The sequence below is a fragment of the Cajanus cajan genome, chromosome 2 (genome assembly GCF_000230855.2).
Source record: "Cajanus cajan strain Asha chromosome 2, NIPB_CcT2T_4, whole genome shotgun sequence".
In the NCBI taxonomy this organism is placed as follows: domain Eukaryota; kingdom Viridiplantae; phylum Streptophyta; class Magnoliopsida; order Fabales; family Fabaceae; genus Cajanus; species Cajanus cajan.
The window spans coordinates 32,276,107-32,298,816 of NC_138518.1; the positions used below are offsets into that span (position 1 = coordinate 32,276,107).

The 22,710-nt window shown below is 37.8% G+C and overlaps 2 long non-coding RNA genes across 2 annotated transcripts; both read right to left on the minus strand.

Moving 5' to 3' along the window:
- Window positions 1-18,741: 18,741 nt before the first annotated feature.
- On the minus strand, window positions 18,742-19,506 carry LOC145954231 (uncharacterized). Its single transcript, XR_014431405.1, has 3 exons — window positions 19,450-19,506; window positions 19,274-19,369; window positions 18,742-19,187 (listed from the first exon to the last, which is right to left on the minus strand). It is a non-coding gene; the product is annotated as an uncharacterized LOC145954231 (long non-coding RNA).
- Window positions 19,507-19,994: 488 nt separating this feature from the next.
- LOC145954230 (uncharacterized) lies at window positions 19,995-20,523 on the minus strand. The gene is made up of 2 exons (XR_014431404.1): window positions 20,349-20,523; window positions 19,995-20,276 (listed from the first exon to the last, which is right to left on the minus strand). It is a non-coding gene; the product is annotated as an uncharacterized LOC145954230 (long non-coding RNA).
- Window positions 20,524-22,710: the final 2,187 nt, after the last annotated feature.

A 22,710-nucleotide genomic window follows, 5' to 3' on the forward strand; every position in this document is an offset into this window, starting at 1 on the left:
CTGTATGCAGGAGTAATGTCCATTATTTGAAATTCGACGTTAAAGATAGTGGGTCCGATTTGGATTGGAAGACTGACTTCTCCCACCACTTCTCTTTTAGAGCCGTCGAAAGCTAGAACGATCATGTTGCTTGGGCGCATTTGGACTCCCTTGATTGCCATCTGATCGAACGTTCTTTTTGGCATCACGTTCAAGGAAGATCCATTATCCACCAAGACCTTCGCGATGTGATACTCCTTGCACTTTACAGAGATGTGCAAGGGCTTGTTATGATTCGGTCCCCCAGCGGGGATTTCTTCATCGGTGAAGGTGAGGTGATCACTAGCCGTGATGTGACTAACAATCCCCTCAAACTTGTCTTGGGAGATAGTGTGCGACACGTATGCCTCGTTCAAGACTTTCGACAGAGCTTGCCGATGCGGTTCGGAACTTAGGATCAACGACAACAGCGTAATCTTTGCTGGCGTCCTATGAAGTTGATCCACGATGGAGTACTCGCTCTGTCGGATAAACTTTAACAGCTCGTCTGTCTCCTCCTCGGATTCTTTATTTTCCTCGGTTTTTTTCTTTTCTTTTTCTTTATTCTTGGGAGCTTTATCATGAAGATCATCGGGAGTGTAGATCCTGTCACTCCTAGTCATGCCCCCAAGTCCAGCGATGTTAGAGATATCGCTGTCGGCAGAAAGGTGGATGTCGTATATCCACGGCACAGCCTTATTTGATTCGTAGGGGAAAGGCCTTGGAGCGATGATCCTTAATGGCGTTGGACCTTTCCCTTCGTCTGTCTTGATTACCAACAACGGAGTTGACGTGCGCTCGCTTGGCGCGGTTGTTGGCTTACACTTAATAACAAATGGCGTGCGATCCATCTTGAACATACGCATCGATTATTTCTTTCTTTTTATTAATGTTTATTAATGAATTACTAGGAGGGATGTATGAAATGAAAATCTAGATCCCTCCATGATGCATGATATGAGATGATGGCGATGAATATGCATGCATTGTGTTTATTCAGCTAAGCATTATCATGTTTTTAGGATGTCCCTAAGATGATGCATGATATTGCTTGGTTTGGATAAATAACCCTTTTTTCCTTTTTTGGGTATTTTTTATTATTATTATTATTATTTTTTGGGTGAAAAGGGAAACTACCTATATGAATGCGATGAAGGTAGATGTTAACACCATGCAATGGAAGATTCTTATTCCTATTTATTCTTATTTTTTATTGTAAACAAGAATGTTGTATGTTTAAAAGGTGCAAATATATGCTCATACAATGTCACATAAAAAATGCACACACAATTCACTCATCCACGAACAGTCACGAGCGAATCACGAGGTAGGGGTATCCTGCAGAAAAGTGCATATTCAAGGTGGATCTAACTGTTCTCACCGGTCTGAGGCCCCCAAGGTGCCCCCATTATAGGGACCCAATTCCTCTCGTCGTAAGTCGATGGAAAGCTCCAACGCACTGTCGGACTCGAGTTCATGGTTATCACCTTGAGTGATGCTTTCCGACAACGGTCTACGGGCACCTATAGACCCATTCGACAACCGGCCGTACTAACATCCACTCCCTATGGTTAATCACTCATGCCCCCGGGTATAGAGGGAACTGTTGTGTGCAAAGGTTTGTGTACAGTTTGTATTTCAAACAATTGCGGAATTTAAACATACAACAGTTATTTAAAGCCATATAATAAATCATGTTATCATACAAGTGAGGGGTAATGAAGTAATTTTAACTATTATTTGTTAAAAACAATCTGTCACTAAATGGGACTGACTCTCGAAGCTTCCCCAGTGAAGTCGCCATCTGTCGCCACCGGCCCGAAACGGGGCTTTCGGCATTCGCGAAGGATGGTTGGACTCTTTTATTTGTTTAAAATTATGGATTGCTAGAATGACTTATTCTCAAACTGAGACCTTGTCAAACGAGCAATTTTATTAAAAGGCTCACCAATCCATGTTAATCCCAAGCGGGACCCTCCATGGATTAGTGGTTTTCGTAGTAAAAGGGTTCGTGGAGTCGCCACCAATGTTTTACTCAAAACATTGGAAAAAGGGATAAGGCAATTGATTTTATAAATCAACTTCGGCCATTACAACCAGAGTTGGGTAAGGGAGTCGGTTACGCGTGGGGAAGGTGTTAGCACCCCACAGCGCCCCTTTCGGGTTCCCTATGACAGATTATTTCTAAAATAATAGCGCAAAAATTACTAAATTACCCCTATTTATTATAAGCAATTATAAATTAACTATCTACATGATGACAGTTAAATATGCACACAGAAAGCAGTAAAAGGAAAGATTTTGAAGAAGAAACCTTTGAAGCGTGCTTTTTATATATTTCGTAAAACTGGGAAGCTTTTTGGCGTTCCCTCGCTCTACAAGCCCGCTCGCTCCCTCCTATAAAATTTTAACTATGGAAATCCGGAGGATTTCCCTTCGACTAGGTTCGATCCTCAAGCAAAATGGCTCGGGGCTCAAGAACTTCGTCGGATCAACTCTCCGAGTGATTTCTAGGGCAGAACACTGCTCAAAAACCCCAGAATACTCAAGGAGAGGGTTGAAACTATGTTCCCAAGTGTAAAATGACGTCCAATTGACGTCATATTTATAGGGAATAGGCGCAATACGGGCTACAGAATCAATACGGCCGTATTGAAATTTTTGAACTTCAATACGGTCGTATTGAAGTTCAATACGGCCGTATTGAAATTCAGAAATTTCAATGCGCCCGTATTGAGTTCACTGCGGCTGTATTGAAGCTTCAATACGGCCGTATTGATTTCAGTACGGCCGTATTGAAGTTTCAGAAACTTCAATACGCCATATTGAGTTCACTGCGGCCATATTGAAGCTTCAATACGGCCGTATTAAGTTTAGTACGGCCGTATTGGGCTTCATTCCCTCCACTTCCTTATTTTAAGCTACTCTAAGACCTCTAAATCTACAGATAGCCATCCTATGGTCTTCTAGGAGTCCTTCTGGCTGACTTTCCTTCGATCTTTGAGGATCTTCGAGTTTTATTTCCGACCCGGACAATTTTAGGGGTCTACATGGAATAATCGATTATCTTAAAATACAATCGATTATCTTAAGTAAACCCATGAAAATAATCGATTATTTGGGTAATAATCGATTATCTGGAACATGAAGAATTCAAAAAGCCACTGGAATAATCGATTATTCTGTAAATAATCGATTATATGGTAAGAAGGAACTCAAGAGTCTCTGGAATAATCGATTATCTTGGGTAATAATCGATTATCTGAGTAGTGGAATCTAAAAGGCCACTGGAATAATCGATTATTCTGTAAATAATCGATTATCTGGGCTGTGTTAGGAGAAAATACCTTCTGTAATAATCGATTATCTTGAAAATAATCGATTATCCATATCAAATTGCGTTTTCAAGGGATTTTTGCTGATGCAAATAATCGATTATTTGCATAAATAATCGATTATCTGGGAGATTTTTAAAATTCTTGAAGCGTTTTGAACGGTTATCTATGCGCCAACTCTTAAAACCACCCATTACTCTTAAACTCAGAATGTGCTAGGGCATAAAAACATTTCTCACAACTTCACTTCTCTCATTCTCTCATTTTCTCTCAACCCATAAACCCTAACTCTCTCAAAACCTCTCAAATCTCTCATTTTCTTCATCTTCTTCAATACCCACTCATGGCATCTTCTTCCAAGAGACCAAAGAAGCTTGAAGTGAGGGGGAGCAAACGTCCTCTACCCTCTGGGCAACTGATTACGAAATGGTTTGCTGATGAGAAGGCTCAAGAGTACTATTTTGAGTGGTACACCGGGCGGAGAATCATTCCTCCGAAGACTCTTAAACTTGAATGGTTTAAGAACGAGGGTTTTAGTTTTCCAACCCTTCTAGAGCACCAAGAACTGGGCAAGTTTTTTGAAATGGAGGGTCCCTACTATCCTGAGTTAATCAGGTTGTTTCTCTGTTTCGCCTCGAGTAATGACGGCATCATGCAATCAGTGGTGAAAGGAAAGTTGATTAAGTTGGACGAGCCAACGTTAAAGGCTGCTGCGGGGCTAAGCGGAACTGGACGGGAGAAACCCCAACCTTTCAATTTTGGGGATTTTGAAGAGCTGATTACCTTCTGGGACTGTCAAAGGAACCCCGTGAACACCAACTATGAGAAGTTTCTGGCGGGAGGTATGAAAAAGAATTCCCTTTTAATTCTTTCATAATTGCTTGGATGTTGAAACCTAGATTACATAATCATGCTCAAATGTCACGGGATGACATTTTGTTGATGCATGTTATTAAAAAGAAAATCAAGATCGATTGGGTATCAGTCGTAAATGATTGTATATGGAAGGCTAGGCGGAAGGAAGATGGTCCGATTCCGTATGCTTTGTTATTGTCCAAGATTTTTGAGATTGCTGGTGTGGATTTATCTGGGGAAAGGAAAATTGTTTTACATGCTTCGAACAAAATAGAGAAGTCTTCTTTACATCACATGGGAATGCTTAAACAAGAAGACAAATGGGTGTTCAAAGGCGATGTACCCCCTACTCCGGAGCAGGCAACTGATGAAGACGGTGTTCCGTCTCATGATGAGGATCAGCCACCACAGGTGGAAGCTGAACCTAGCAGGGAGACTGAAGCGGAGCCAAAACCGTTTTCACCATTTGAGCAAATCATGATAAACAAGATGGATGCGGTGATGGAAATGTCGAGAAGACATGAATCTTTGTTTTCTGGTATTCTTGACAGATTTGATGATCTGGATCATGAAGTAAGGCTGCTCAAGACTCATCTTGGCATACCGGAGGATGAAGATTGATTACTATTTTTTATGTTTGATAATTAGTTTTAATTAGGATTTTCAATTCTGTTTTGAAACAATGATTTTCAATTTGGTTGTAATGGTTTAAGTTTGGAACAATTTATCTGCTTTGTGCTGTTGAACAATTGATCTTTGGTGAAATTTGGAGTTTATATTGTTGTTATGATGGCTGGTGCAGTAATGCTCTGTTTTGTGAGCATATGTGGTAATATTCTATTTTGATTGCTGAGTTAGAATGCTCTGTTTTGAGCATGAATGATTGTTGATATTTGGTTGATATTTTTGAGTTGCAAAATACTGAATTGTATTTTGTATCTTGTGATGTTTTGATTAATGCTCATAATACTCTGTTTTAGGTATATGTGTTAATTGTGTTTTTGTTGATTGGTTTGGATTAAGCTATTCTAAGGTGTGATATATAGCTTGTACTCAGTTTGGATTGCTGCACAAACAATTCTGACTTGAATTTTGCTGAGATTGACTCTATGCATATAGCTTCTACTGTGAAGCATGGCTTACTTTGTTTTTGATAATGCCAAAGGGGGAGAAAAGGTAGTTGTGTGTGTACAATTCTTGTTTTGCAGATATTGTGCTTGTGTGTGTGTATTGTGCAGGTTTTGTGTATGTTGAAATTCAAGGCACAATGGTTGATGGAGCACAATAACATTGAATTGACATGATTTGAGTCATGGGTTGTCATCATCAAAAAGGGGGAGATTGTTGAGCTTAGAGGAGCTTGAAGCATGAAAGAGTTTTGATGATCACAACGTGTGTGTGTACAACAGACAACTTGGAAGCACAAAAACAAAGTTAGACGAAGTCAAGAAAATATTATGTGATAAGAGCTATGTAATAGAGTTTAGAAAATAAAGTGTTTTGAATGAGTTTTTATGTTGTGTGTGCTTAGTATGCTTTGTGCATAAGCAAATCTATATCTAAAGCTAAGTAGAGAGTATATGATGATGAGTGAAAAGGTTGGAAAGTTATTTTGAGACTTAAAACGAAGTTTTGAAAACTAACTCAAAATAATCGATTATCGTTAAATATAATCGATTATTCCTGCAACAGGCAAAATGGGATGCCTTGTTGCAATAATCGATTATTTGCCAAAAATAATCGATTATCCCAGAAACAACTCTATGGAATAATCGATTATCCATCAATATAATCGATTATATTGTTCTTGGTTGATTTCCAGAAAACCTGAAGAACAAAATAATCGATTATTCTTTAAAATAATCGATTATCTGCGTCTGAGACTTTTATAAATAGTTTGAACTTTGAGAAACTTCAGACATGAGTTAGAACTGATAATCAAATTGAGAAAAACGTTTTGGTGGAGTCTTTGTGACATCTTGGAGAGTTTTCTTTGTGAATCCAAGAAGAGAAACGTTTATGAAAAACATTGAAAGGAGATCATCATCATCATATCATTCTTGAAAAGGGGAAGATTAAGATTTGTGTCAAAGAATTCTAGGTGAATTCGTTCCTTTATTCTGTGTGAATACTTGTAAAATCTTGAGAAGGGTTTCTCAAGTGATAAGGTTTCTTGTAGTGGGTTTCTACAAGGGGTGCTTTCTTGGGGTCAAGAAAGTGGTTATCTTTAGTAGGTGAAGTATATGCATGTGTGTGTGCTTGTAAACCTTCTTGCTTAAGATAGTGGAACAAATCTTAATCAGGTGTTAATTAAGGACTGGATGTAGGTCACATGTGGAGTGGCTGAACCAGTATAAAAGACTTGTGCAATCTTCTTCTACCTTTATCTTTTACTTTGACTAATTGCTTGATTGAATATTAAATAAGATAATTCTTGATTAACATGTATGTGTGAATATTGATGGTTTAATATGAATTTAATACATTACATTTGAACCTCATTATATTGTAATCAAGAAAGCATATAGCATTCATACTTCTAGAAACAAGTCTTTGAAGAAACTTCATTGAAAATTCTGTCTTAGAAAAGTTTAAGTGAAATAAAGATCCTAAATACTCTGATAATTTTTAAAAGGGTCATAGAATCCAATTCACCCCCCCTCTTGGATTGTGCCATTCTTTTCTAACATTATAAACATGGCAAGAAAATCGTTCAGTTCAAGAGGTGACTCAAAAGCAACAGAACCTCACAAGATATGCACTGTATCACTGAATCTCTCAAGTTTCTAGGCTATTGTATACTCTCGGAGCACTCATGAAAAATAAGCAACAGATAGACTTGGCAAGCCTCTAAAATCTACACCCAACACTCAAACACATAAGGATCAAAAGGTCTTTTTAGGGTTGTAATGAGGCAAAGGACAGGGTAGAGGATAATATATGGGATAAGTAACTACAAATCAGAGGAACCAGAGGAGAAATGGGGAATAAGTCAAGAATACGCACAAGAAACAAACCCAGAAACCTCTAATGACCTCTATGATGATCAATCATCTTTCTCTTGTCTCAAACAACTTCTCTTTTTCGTCTTTTTTTTATTTTTTTTTTATTTTTTTATTTTTTGTTTTTTTCAAATGAACAGTATGTAGTGAACAATAGACACGAAAATTTGAAATGAGATAAGATAACATGCAGAGAATTAAAATGTACAGCATAAGGAATCAACTAGCCAATATACATCATCCAATGAAACATACACACACCCCCACACTTATTCAAGAACTTATTCCCAAAACAATTCCAAAGCTCCAAAATTCCCTAAGGTTAAGGTAATCATGGTTTTTCGCTTAAGGCTTGTAATGAGCTTCAAACAAAGAAGGGGAAATAGGATCAGCAGGGGTTATTAGAGGAGTTAATTCAAGGTAGGCTTATTTGGCTAGAGGCTTATGAGAATCAAAATTCCTTAATCCTTTCCAAACATGCATGCAGACCAAGAAATATCAAACAGAGTCAAGCCAAGAATATTGTGCAAGCAATCAAGAGGCAAAACACACAAGAAAGAACAAATAAGGGGTCAAAACCTCACACAGGGTAAATCTGTCACATTCAATTCAACCTCTCAAACCTCATAATCAACTTGCCAAGCAGAGAAAGACAGGGATTTCAATCCATATAATATCACGTAACTCATATCCAAGAGTGAAGCAAGTGCCTACAAACTATCAAAACCCAGAAATCAAAGAGAAACATGCAAAATTGTACATAACACCTAAACATAAAACCCTAAACAAAAAATAACAAATAAACCCTAAAAGCATATAACCAAAACAGTCTCCCCACACTTAAATCACACATTGTCCCAATGTGGCACACACATAAGATCAGAGCAATCAGAACAATCAACAGAATTTGACATGTGTAATAAAAGTAAAGAAGGAGAGGGGGAAAGAAAACTCCCTAAATCATGGTGGGAGAGAAGCAGGGTCAAGCAGAGACATCTCCTCTACAATAGCATCCAACAAAGATGGATTGTTGAGGAATGGCTTTAGTCGGTTCCCATTGACTTTAAAGCTCTTATCTGTGGATTCACTTTTAATCTCAACTGTACCATAAGGATAAACATTAGTAACAAAAAAAGGTCCAATCCACTTTGATCGTAACTTACCACCCATGAGCCGAGCCTTGAATATACAGTAAAACTTTCTACCCAACCGTGAAGTCTTTTCTAACTATCAAACTATCATGGAACTTCTTGGTTTTCTCTTTGTAGAACTTAGAGTTCTCATAGGCTTCCAGGCGGATCTCATCAAGCTCATTTAGTTGCAACCTCCTTTGCTCACCAGCCTGATCAATGGAGAAGTTGCAGGTCTTCACAGCCCAGTAGGCCCGATGCTCAATCTCAACAGGTAAATGACATGCCTTGCCAAAGACATCCTGATAAGGAGACATCCCTATAGGTGCTTTTTAGGCAATCCTATGCGCCCAAAGAGCATCATCCAACCTGTTACTCCAATCTTTTCTATTAGGCTGGACAATCTTCTCTAAGATTCTCTTGATCTCCTTGTTCGAAATTTCGGCTTTCCCATTGGTTTGGGGGTGGTAGGGTATAGAAATTTTGTGCATTACCCCATACTTCTTGAGCAAAGCCTGCATAGATCTGTTACAAAAATGGGTGCCTTGATCACTAACAATAGCTCTGGGTACTCCAAACCTGTAGAATAGGTGAGATCTAACAAAATCCACAACAACCCGAGCGTCATTAGTTCTAGTGTGTTTGGCTTCCACCCATTTTGAAACATAATCAACAGCTAAAAGAATGTAGGAAAAACCAAAAGAAACAGGAAAGGGACCCATGAAATCAATACCCCAGACATCAAACACCTCATAGAATAGCATGGGCTGTTGAGGCATCTGCTGTCTCCATGTAAGGGAACCTCCTACTCGCTGACACTTCTCACAAGTGCTACAAATCTTTCACGTATCTCTGAAGATGGTGGGCCAGTAGAAACCACAATCAAGAACCTTGCGAGATGTCCTCTAAATGCCTAGATGGCCAACTGGTGCGGAAGAGTGACAAAACTACAGGACCGAATCGATCTCATGATCTGGTATGCATCTCCTAATCACCTGGTCACTGCACAACTTCCACAAATAGGGGTCATCCCAAATATAATTCTTAGCATCACTCTTAATTTTATCAATTTGAGCTCGTGATGCTAAGGGAGGAAAAATAGAAGAAACTAAAAAATTAACAATGTTTGCAAACCAAGGGGTGGTAGAAGAAATAGAAACAAAAGAAACAATCAAAAAAATTTCATCAGGAAAATTATCCTGGATGGGCAAGACGTCAGCACTATCCTCAACTCTTTAAATTCTACTGAGATGGTCTGCCACTAAATTCTGAGCTCCACTCCTATCCCGGATATCCAAATCAAACCCCTAGAGCCAGAGCATCCACCTGATCAATCTAGGCTTTGAGTCAGCCTTTTTCAGCAGGTACTTCAGAGCTGCATGGTCAATATAGACAATAACACGAGAACCAAGCAAATAAGATCTAAATTTATGAAGAGCAAAAACAATGGCAAGAAGCTCTTTCTCTGTGGTAGTGTAATTTGCTTGGGCAGCGTCCAAAGTCCTGGAAGCATAATATATCACTCGAGGCAACTTGTCAACTCTCTGTGCCAGGACAGCTCCCAATGCATAATTGGATGCATCATACATCAGCTCGAATGGGACTGTTTGTCCAATCAGGTTCCTGAATGATTGAAGTGGTGGTGAGTGCTTCCTTGAGGCACTCAAAAGCCTGTTTACATCTTTCATCAAAAACAAAATCAAAATTTTTCTGCAGTAGATTGGATAGCGGAAGGGCCTTCTTGCTGAATTCTTTGACGAAGCGCTTGTAGAAACCTGCATGGCCAAGAAAAGATCGAACCTCTCGCACGCAAGAGGGGTAAGGCAACTGTGAAATAACAGAGACTTTCGCAGGATCTACTTCTATGCCCTTACTAGAAATAATATGCCCTAAAACTATACCTTGTTCTACCATGAAGTGACATTTTTCAAAATTCAGAACAAGATTAGTTTCAATGCATCTATTAAGCACTCTGTCCAAATTATCTAAGCATGTGTCAAAAGAGGATCCATATACAGTGAAATCATCCATAAACACCTCTATGCAATTTTCAAGAAAATCAGAAAAGATACTAAACATGCACTGCTAGAAGGTACCAGGGGCATTGCATAGGCCAAAGGGCAACCTCCTATAGGAAAAAGTGCCAAAGGGGCAGGTGAATGTGGTTTTCTCTTGATCCTCAAGAGCAATATGGATTTGAAAATAACCAGAAAAACCATCAAGAAAGTAGTAGTGAGATTTACCTGCCAGACGCTCAAGCATCTGGTCAATGAAGGGCAGCATAAAATGATCTTTCCTGGTTGCTTGATTCAGCCTTCGATAGTCAATGCAGACCCGCCAACTATTTTGCACTCTAGTGGGAATGAGCTCATCCCTCTCATTTTTCACAATTGTGAGGCTTGTCTTCTTGGGGACCACATGGACTGGACTCACCCACTGACTATCTGATATAGGATAAATGATCCCAGCTTGAAGAAGCTTGGTCACCTCCTTCTTCACTACATCCAAAATGACAGGGTTGAGTCGCCTCTGGGGCTGTCTGACTGGTTTAGCTCCATCCTCTAAGAGTATCCTATGCATGCAAGTGGATGGGCTGATATTAGGAATGTCCGCCAGGGTCCAATCGATGGCTTTCTTATGCTTTTTCAGAACGTGCAACAATTTCTCCTCTTGACCAACATCAAGGGAGGTGGAAATGATCACTGGCAACTTCTCATCATCCTCCAAGTAAGCATAGTTGAGGTTTTCTGGTAGAGGCTTTAATTCTGGAATGGGTGCTGGCTGAATAGTAGAAGGAACTAAGGGTTCCACAGCATGTACCTCAACCTGCAAGTTAGATTCATGTGTACTTCCTAAATCATGGTTAGTGCATTCTAACTCTAAAGAAATAATATCCAAAGGTACAACACCCAAAACATCAGATACAAAATCATATTTATTTTTGGAACAGGAATCAAAATTGGATACAGAAACAGATTCAAAATCAAACTCAGAAACAGATTCAGAAACATAATCAGATTTAGTGCATGCAAGAGAAGTATATAGATCAGATAGAAAACAATGTTTCTTATCATGCAAAGAATGAAAATCAGAAGCATACTCATCAACAACATCATCAATTATCTCAGCACGAAAAACATAATGGTCTTTAGATGGATGTCTCATGGCATCAAGAATATTAAAATGGACAATACTATCACCAAATTCCATGGATACATCAATCTTAGTTCGGGCTGTTTTCAAAAATGGTCTGCCTAAAATGATTGGGACAGATCCATGGGAGAATCCCTCATCCATATTAAGCACATAGAAATCTGCAAGAAAAATCAGTTCACCAACCCGAACTAAGACATCCTCAATGAAACCTGTAGGGTGGGCGACACTTCTATTTTCCGACTGTATTGCCACACCCGTAGGTTGCATAGGACCAAGAGACAGAGATTTAAAAATGGATAGAGGCATGACATTTATAGAAGCACCCAAATCAAGCATGACATTTTCAAATTTGTTATTCCTAATAATACAAGGTATGCAGAAAGTACCTGGGTCCTTACATTTTTGAGGAATGTGCGGAACAGATGTACCTATCAAAGCAGACACATTTCTACTCATGCTAATTCTCTCATTTCCCTTCATTTTCCACTTATGAGTGCACAACTCCTTCAGGAATTTTGTATATCTCGAGATTTGCTTTATGACCACGTTTTGACTAGCTTCCTTCCCTTTGTTGTTTTATATTTTGATTCCTCTCTGCTTTCTGATCTCTATTCTTCACGTTTTTGCTCCCAGTCACATTTGGTTTTGCTGGTTGTATTTTGAGACTGCATTTTTGTTGAAAGAATACATATTGTTAGTTTCATTTTCTTTTCCTTCTTCCTTGCATTTTCGTTTTTATTTCTGTTGAATGGAAAGCTAAAACCCTTGGGGTTGGCTCCTTGAGCAGATTGTAATGACTATTTGAGGTTTTATTCGTATATGTATCTATGTTCTGCTTTCTTCTTCTTCATTGAACCTCTACATTGAAACGTTTTTGACACCTGTTCATGCCTAATGAATCAGGTTGCTCACAGGTTGCTTAATCTTGTGGGGAGGTTTAATGTTGTATACGTTTTCTTAATTCGTGTAGGGAAATACTGAGTTAATCTTCACTTAGTTGGTTAACTCGGATGGATTAAGTTATGAATAGAGAAATCTTTTGAGAACCAGGGATAAAAGAGTTGCAATCTGAACAGGAAGCCAATTCGTTTTTCATTTGTTGTGCTACCTGCGTTTTATTTTGTTTTATTGTGTTATAAAATGAAAAATCTGAACCAAACCCCTCCCCACTTCATGTGTTTAAGCCTTTGACAGAAAAAGACGGTCCTTGGGAGACGATCTAGGACAACTTCCTAGTACTACATTTAATTATATTATTTGACCGGATACAACTTTGATCAGAGGATAAGAGTTTTAGTGGTTTCTTTTTGGGAGTGAGTGATGAGTTAGAAGGTTATAGGATATATGATCCTATGACAAAAAAGATAGTCACCAATCGAGATGTAGTGTTTGAAGAAAAGAAAAAGTGGGATTGGGACAAAAGTTACAAACAACAAATCCTTGACAAGTTTGAATGGGGAGAAAGTGAACATTGAAGTAATCAGAGATGAATGCGATGATGTTGGAGACGATACTGTAGTTGAAGAAGGAAATGTGACAAGTAATGCAGTAATAACTTCTTCAAGTTCCAGCTCTTCCTTAAACTCTAATTCAGGAGTAATTCCTTCAAGTTCTAGTTCTCCTTTGACTCCTAATTTGAATTTAGAAGCACGTAACAGAAATCCACCACCATGGATGAGTGAATATGTGAGCGAGAAAGGTCTGTCAGGGAGTGAAAGTGAGGAAGCTACAGATGTGAATTTCGCATTTTTCACAAGTGCAGACCCCGTGAGTTATGAGGAAGCTGTGAAGAATGAAAATTGGAGAAAAGAAATGGAGGTTGAAATTGAAAGCATATAGAAGAATGTTACGTGGTTTCTTACTGACTTACCTGCAGGTGCAAAGTGAATTGGAGTCAAATGGGTCTACAAAACAAAGCTAAATGAGCATGGTGAAGTAGAGAAGTTTAAGGCTTGGTTAGTTGCAAAAGGGTATGTGCAAGAGTACGGGATTGACTATGCTGAAGTTTTTGCACCATTGGCTTGAATGGATATGGTTAGAATCATTCTTGCTCTACACTAGTGGAAAAAATACTTTTAAAATCGGTCATTTTTGACTTTTAAAATCGGTTCTCTGACCGGTTTTAAAAGAGCTGATTTTTAAAAGTGGGACTTTTAAAATCGGTCAACAGTGATCGATGTTAAAAGTGGTTAATTTTTTTTTAAATATTTGACTTATTTTAGGAGGATCCCTAAACAAAACCTGCAAATTAATAAAATACCAGACAATTCATATGTTTTTAATATACCAAATTACATACAAATGACAAGAGTTGGTAAATGTCAACCATATATGTAATCAAAGTAACTTACAAATTATGATGCATCCTAAACTACAAAATGAGTAAAACTATAAACATAACTCGTATCTAGCCAATGTTTCAATGAAAAATGTAACCCATTGCTCCCTAATAATGTTTATATCTTTTAGCGACAATGGTGATCGATCTATAAATATCTGTTAAGAAAATTTAGAACAATTAGAAGTAACTCTTAAAACATGATAAAATGAAAACTTAAAATAAAAAATTTTAAAATTCTAAAACGTACTTTAGTCCACCCAGATACTATTTGTGAATCAACAATAGTATGCATCGCCTTCATTACATAGTATCCGTACTCAGTTTCCTTTTTGCTTATGAGACTACAAAAAGAATATAAAAACCAATTTTATTAGTAATGGTAATTCAAAAGAAAATACCTTAGAAAAAATATCATTACTAAAATAACTTACTTTAAGAGAGACCCAAAGCATTTTTTTCTTCAACTTTAAACCTTTAAGTATATGGTATCCTTCCATAGCCCTAATGATAAAAGGACATCATTATTATATTTTAAAATAAAATGTAATGATAAATAAAATAAAGTAATTTTTTTAAAACAACTTACTTATCTAATAATTGTTTAAAGTCTGCAAGAGGAGGTTTGTGCATCGAACAAATGCATACAGATATATTGTCCATAGGACAAATAATCAGAAGTTGCCAATGAGCACTGCATTGAGAAACTATCAGTAATAGACAATACATTTTTTAAAAATTTATAATCAATTATATACAAATAGACTTACTTAAAAAAGTAAGGAACTAAGTAAACTTTTTTATTTGAGTCAGACATCCAATTTTAGATGTAAGCTTGAATTTCTTCTGTCTTGTTCCCAATTTTTTAGATTAACTCGGGTTCCAAAAATCCATAAATGTGATCATTCCCTTTATCCACACTCAATTTATGGATAAATCTACAAGGTTAGAAATAAAGTTAGAAAAAAGCAACAAAACATAATTAAAATTAATTCAAATACTTACAATAACCACAATTGCAAAATTGATATTTTCAACATGCAGTGCCCGTTTGTAATCTCTGATATGTCGCTCTGGCTTATATACAAGGGGACATTACTACAGAAGCCAAACACTTCAGGAGCCCAAGGGACCAGAACGACCCTAGAACAGCCCGTTCTGCAAGCAGTACAGGCTGTTCTGCTTGCAGCACGGGGCGTACTGAAAACAGTACAGGCCGTTCTACTTGCAGCACGGGACGTACTACAAGCAGTACAGGCCGTTCTACTTGCAGGACGGGCCGTTCTAGGGCATTTCTGGGGCCGTTCCAAACTCAAAATTCGCCCAGCAACAACGAAATAAGAGACCTGAGAAGAGAATGTCACCTTGATGTTGTATTCTTCCGAGAAAATGAGAAGCTGCACACTTCAGATAAGAGTCCGAGAGAGTAAAGAGAAGAATATGAACTATTGAAGCAAAAGAGTAGAGAATGGAGCTAGGGGGAGAATGGGAGCGGAGATAATATAGATTAAGTCTTTGATGTAACTTTTAAAATCGGCTGTTCAATAACCGATTTTAAAAGTGATACTTTTAAAATCAGCTATTTGATAGCCGATTTTAAAAGTAGCGTTAGAGACTTTTAAAATCGATCATAACGTGGTCGATTTTAAAAGTAATTCCATTATTTACAAAATTGCCACCGTGTCACTTTTAAAATCGGCTACCTTATGACCGATTTTAAAATCCCGATTTTAAAAGTCATTTTTGTACTAGTGCTAGTTGCTCACAAAGGATGGAAGGTATATCAACTAGACGTGAAATCAACATTTTTACATGGAGAGTTAATGGAGGATGTGTATGTTGACCAGCCCAGAGGCTTTGAGAAGAATGAGGAGCTCAGTAAGGTGTATAAATTGAGAAAAGCTTTATATGGACTAAAACAAGCTCCCTGGGCTTGGTTCAGTCGCATTGAAGCTTATTTCTGAAAGGAGGGGTTTGAGAAGTGCTCTAGCGAGCAGACTCTCTTTATGAAAACCAACATTGGAGGTAAACTTTTGATTGTATGTTTATATGTTGATGATTTAATATACACTAGCAATGATTATGCGATGACAAGGGAGTTCAAGGAGTCAATGATGAAGGAGTTTGATATGTCAGACTTAGGGAAGATGAGGTACTTTCTTGGCATAGAGGTGGAACAGTTGGAGAATGGAATCTTTATTAGTCAGAAGAAATATGCAATGGATGTGCTTAAAAGATTTTGGAAGGAGGAATGCAATGTTATGCTGAATCCTATAGTCCTTGGTTTCAAAATTTCGAAAGATGAAAATGGGGTTGTAGTTGATAGCACTATTTACAAACAACTGGTTGGGAGTTTAATGTATTTAACATCAACTCATCCAGATTTGATGCATGTAGTAAGCTTAATTAGTAGGTGCATGTCTCAACCAATAGAGCTTCATCTTATGGCTACAAAAAGGGTCCTAAGGTATGTGAAGGGAACTATTAGTTTCGGAATTTTATATTGTCGCCACCCGCCGAAACGGACCTTGGCATTCGCGACGATGGTCGGACTCCTTTTAATGTTTTGAAAAGTGGTGGATTGTTAGAACGACTTATTCTCAAACTGAGACCTTGTCGAACTAACAATTTTATTAAAATGGTTCACCAATCCATGTTAACCCCAAGCGGGACCCTCCATGGATTAGTGGTTTTCGCAAAAGGTAGGGTTCTTGGAGTCGCCACCAATGTTTTACTCAAAACATTGGAAAAAGGGATAAGGCAATTGATTTCATAAATCAACCTTGGTCATTACAACCAGAGTCGGGTAAGGGAGTCGGTTACGTGCGGGGAAGGTGTTAGCACCCCACAACGCCCCTTTCGGGTTCCCTATGACGGATTATTTCATAAATAACAGTGCAAAATTACTAAATTACCCCTATTTATTATAAACGATTATAAATTAAATATCTACATGATGACAAAATTAAATATGCGACAATCAGAAAGCAATAAAAGAAGGGATTTTAAGGAAAACCTCTTGAAGCGTGCTTTTATATATCTAAACAGATGTTAGGAGGCTTTTTGGCGCTCCCTCCCACTACACGCTCGCTCGCTCCTTCCCTAAAAATTAATCTTTACTATGGAAATCAAAAAGATTTCCCTTCGACTAGTTCGAATTCTCAAGCTAAATGCTCAGAACTCAAGAACTTCGTCGGATCGGCTCTCGGAGAGATTCCTAGGGCAGAACACTGCTCAAAAACCCAAGAATACTCAAGGAGAGAGTCCAAGAAGTGTGAAAAAGTGTCCAATGACGTCCAAATGACGTCTTATTTATAGGGGTGAGGCGCAGTACGGCCCCTGGTTTCAATACGGCCCGTATTGAAGTTTTGAACTTCAATACGGCCGTATTGAATTCAATACGGCCGTATTGAGGTTCAAAAACATCAATACGGCCGTACTGGTTTCAGTACGGCCGTATTGCAGTTCAAAAATGCAATACGGGCCGTACTGAGCTCCAAAGAGGCCGTATTGAGCTCCACTTCTCTCACTTTCTTATTTTTAGCTACTCTAAGACCTCTAAACCTACAGATAGTCATCCTAGGGTCTTCCAGGAGTCCTTCCGGCTGACTTTCCTTTGGTCTTCGAGAGTCTTCGAGTCTTATTTCCGACCCGGACAATTTTAGGGGTCTACATATATCAGAAGGATGTAAGTGGTGTCTTAACTTCCTACAGTGACAATGACTATGTAGGATGCTTGGAAGACCGAAAGAGCACTTCAGGTTATGCATTTATGTTCAGTTCAGGGGCAGTAGCTTGGTCATCTAGAAAGCAACCAATTGTGACTTTATCAACAATGGAAGCCGAATACGTAGCTGTAGCATGTGCATGTCAAGCAATGTGGACGAAGGTGGTTCTTACGAGGCTAGGTTGTGATGGTGATGAATGTACAATCATTTTTTGTGACAATAGCTCAAAAATCAAATTGTCCAAAAATTCGGTGTTGCACAGAAGGAGTAAGCATATCAGAGTTTGATTTCATTTTTTAAAGGACTTGTCTAATGAAGGAGCAGTTCGTGTACGTCGTCATTGTGGTTCACAAGAGCAGATTGCAGATATTTTAACTAAACCTCTCAAGTTGGACTAGTTTTAAAAGCTTAGAGGCTTACTTGGAGTGTGTCAATTACCAGAAGTAAACTAAGCAACACTGCTTAGTTCAAGGGAGGGTTTGATAAGATTTAAGTTCTAAAGTTGTTTAGATTCCCTTAATAAGATGCCTATTTCTAAGGATAGTGCATATAGTTTTTTCTAATTCTCTTTAGATTTACCATGTAGTTGGTCTTCTACGTGGACCGCTAGCTTCCCTCTTTCGATTTTGTGAAGGTTTATAAATAGTGATGCTTGAAGTCTAATAAAGTGTATTATTCCAGCTCAGTTCTATTTGTTTTGCTTACGGTTCTGTGAAGCTCTTTATATTGATTTTATAAAATATATTCATCCAATAGATGTAACATTAAAATTTTTATAACCATGATTTAAAGAAAATTTTACCCAAACAATTTAGATGTTAACGTGGCTTCAGGTAAAGTATCCATTCTCGTAATTGATTGTAAAATATCCTACTTGATTTCATAAATAATGTTATTTTCATTATTTTTTAATTTTTTGTATAATTTATATTTCGAGAAATTTTCATATAAATATCAATGTACACTAGTACAGAAAGGGTCTTTTACGTCGTGTATTTTGACCCTTTTACGTCGGAAAAGGGTCTGACGTTAATACGGGAGTCGTAAATTTACGTCGCCTCTAAAAGGCGACGTAAATTTACGTCGGGGATTTCTCCAAATCGACGTAAAATGGGGCAAAATCATGCCACAATTTTACGTCGGAGATGGCTTTGTCCGACGTAAATTTACGTCGGTCATTGCGTGGACCGACGTAAATTTACGTCGGACAAAGCCATGTCCGACATAAATTGTGGGAGTTTTTTTTTAAAAACGTTTGTAAATTGATATACCCAACACCTGCATATAAATATAATCCAGAATACCAACTCTAAACCAGGCAGTCCAGAATAGAAATTCAAATTGTATTTCAAAATTGAATGACAAAAAGAAAATAATATATAAATCTTAAAAAACATAAATTATGACAATGTAAATCCTATTATCCTAAAAAAGCTATAAAACATGTTTGTCAATGCTATCTAACTAACTAAACTAACTAACTATCAAACTATAAACATAATATCTAACTAACTATCAAACTATAAACATAATATCTAACTAACTAAACTTAGAAAAAAATTTGCCCATTGTTCTCTTATCTTGAGCAACTCATCTTCGGGCAATGGAGATGGATCTTGAAAGACCTGAAAGGGTAATTTAAGTGTCATTAATATGCAATGTTAATTATTCTAAAGGTAAATATAGTTAAATAAATTTTGATATGAATTACCTGCGCCCAAGAATCAATAATACCCGCAGAAACTATGGCTTTCATCCAATACATGATGTAATAGCCACATTCAAACGAGTCTTGTTGCTTATTACACTAAAATGAGAAACAAATAACTATTAATTCCAAAGTCAATAAATTTAAATATTATTGATTGTATGAATTTATTTGCTAACCTTAGGGTATATGAAATGCAATGACTTTGATGATCTGGCTCTTCCACTTAATATATTAGCTCCAGACACGATTCTAATTAATTGAAATAAAAACAAATGTTAGCCAATATATATAATTAGTTTTAAAACATAATGAAAAAATTTTAGTTACCCATGTAATTAGCTTTTAATTTCATGGCTTGGTTTTCGATGAAGTGAACAAAACCACACCACGGTATATTCCTTAGGAATGATTACCATTAACTGCCAATGGGACCTACATTGTATGACAAACAAATCAGTTAAAAAATTACCATGATTAAAAAACCAATTTAAAAACTAACCCGTCAATGTATGGAGCCATGTATATATGTCTTCTTGAGTCACTCATCCATGTTTGCATATATTGTTGGATCTGGACCTGAGTGTTTCCTGATTTTTGGATGGATTGAGGCTCAATAAATCCATATACTTCTGCTTGTGCTTTCTCCACACTCAATTTGTCCATGTACCTAACACAAATAATTATTATAAGTTAAATGTAATTATTGTAAATTTAGACTCATAAAAGAAAATATGACTTACATGGCCCACAACTGTATGACAGATATATTTAACATGCTGTTTCCCCCAACAATCTCTAATGCATCAGGCAGAGATATGTATAGTGGAACATCAGAGCAATCAAGTCCAAAAACTCTAATGTCCCACTGCAATTGAATTGGATGCTTCTTTATTCGTGGTAATTTGATTAGAAGCTTAGATATGGGATCATCCTCAGCTTCTGCGATATTGGCATCATGAACATGAGGTTCTCTCATGACCTCCTTACCACGATTGATAAAATCCTAAAGAAATAATCAAAATTAGTTAAACAATAATAGAATTATAAGAATCTAAAAGAGCAATAATATAATTACCTTTGCCCGTGCTGAAAGCGGCATGACCAAACGTTTTGGCCAAGCTAAGAATGTGCCGGTTGCCTGCCCCACTAGTTGAACCTCTGTATTGGGCAAAGGCACTGGAGCAGCAGCATCTTGAACTTGGTCAACCACAACCCGTGTCCAGTCTGGCTGTAGAGGGACACCATGGATGGTTGAGCCACCTTCAAATACTCGGCCAATAGCCACTAACCGTGGGGGGTCATCCTCAACATATAACTCACACTGGTTTGGTACATCAGTGTGAGTCTGATCCGGTGAGGGATCTGGAGCAGCACAACTCCCTTTAGTGCTGACTCGAACACCATCATGAGCAACTGCAGTCTGTTGCTGAGAACGAGCCAAAAGTTCAAACTTCTGTTCAAACTGTTTTCCAATATTCTTCTGCTCAACTAAACCCTCCTGCAACAATAAGGAAGATTAAAAATTCTTATGAATTAAATGAGTTGAAATGAAGAGTCTTAGTTTGTATATTTTTACTTACTATTTTACTAGCAACGACTCTTGCAGACTCAGAAGTCATTTGCCCATCTGGTTTTGTCCGGGCTGCTATCCACATCTCATGGCGGGGAGGTGACTCTACACGGTCAGCATCCTCAACCCCTGCTGCCTGTGCCTTAGCCTTCTTCATTTTCTTTTTTTTTTCTTTCATATCCCCCTCTTGACAATAGATGGGGTGCATCATTCTTGGCCTGTCGTTCTTGGGCAACTATTCTTTTAGCCTGCAATAATACAAAAAAGAAAATGAGATAAATTAAAATGTACCTTAAGTATTTGTGTCAATGTAAAATTTATCAATAACTAACCTGCCACGAAGGGTCCAATCGAGTGGCACAAAATTGCATTCACTCCTCATCAGTGATCTGGTACTTTAGACAGGGAGTCTCATTTTGGCGCTCTCCAAATACATACTCCCGTGTCAAGAAAGTCTTGAAGTCTCTCCACCTGGTGGCAAGGGTAGATAACATCTTCCTCCTCATGCCCTCAGTGTTGGGAATGTCAAAATTTTGCTATGAAAATAACAACAAATAATAAATAATGTATTTTAGTTATATAATATTGAAAGGATGTGAAAGTATATACCTGAATATCCTGCCACATGAGGTTCTTGTCAACCTCCTGAACGTCATCCCATGATGGAATGATAATAGAAACATTTCGTCGAGCTAGGACTCCCAAATAGCTCTTAAACTTGGCAGCATTTGGGCCTGATGCCTTTCCAGAACGAGGATCCACCTCAACCGGTGTCCTCTCCTTGGCAATGCGCTCAGCTGTCAACCCAGACAATCGGGTGACAGATCTACCTTCCCTCCTTCCACTGCCAGACCCAGAATCCTCCATAATCCTGAAAAAATTAAACTGTCTTTATTAAAACAATGAATTAACTGAATAGACAAATAAAGTAAAAAAGATAATAATAATATAGCAACAAAATAACTAATAAAAAAATAAATAATACATAAACAGAAACCTATTAGGTTGGAATGTTTTCCCATATTCCTTCATCATGATCACTTCGATTCATTCTCTATATATTAACACAAATTAACTATTGACTCAGTTATTCATAAATTTTCTAACCTAAACTACAACCCTAAAAAATCGATGGTAAACTAAAGGTCAATGCCTAAAAAAGTCTCTTCTTTAATGCATCTGGAACGGCCCGTACTGAAACTAGAACGGGCCGTTCCAGATCAAAAAATTACAACAACAAATTTCCAGCAGAACGGGCCGTTCTCTTTGCAGAACGGCCCGTACTGCTTGCAGAACAACCCGTTCTGCAAGGAGAACGGCCCGTTCTGCAAGGAGAACGGGCCGTTCCAGCGGAACAAATAGCAAAAAAAAAACAAAATAATTACGGGGACAACAAACTAACCTCAATAGACCAACGTGCAGACACTTAGAGACTTGGATACGTTGAATGTAGCAATAAACGCAGTGGGAGACTCAGAAATTCAGAGAAAATGAGAGGGGTTGTTTGTAAATTGTGAGCGCGGGAATGGAAAATACAAAGGTGGGGAATATAGGGCCATTTTTTACGTCGGGTTTCGTTGTTCCGACGTAAATTTACGTCGGACTATAGGGGTTCCGACGTAAATTTACGTCGGACCACCTCTAGTCTGACGTAAATTTACGTCGCACTATGAGACTGCGACGTTAATTCCCACATTTACGTCGGACTAGGGGGGGTCCGACGTAAATTAATCTCCACTTAATTACGAAACTGCCACCGCGTTTTTACAACATCGGTGTTTACTGTTTCCGACGTAAATTGGGTGACATAAATACCTTTTTTTGTACTAGTGGTATAAAAGAAAACTTAAATTTACTATATATAAAG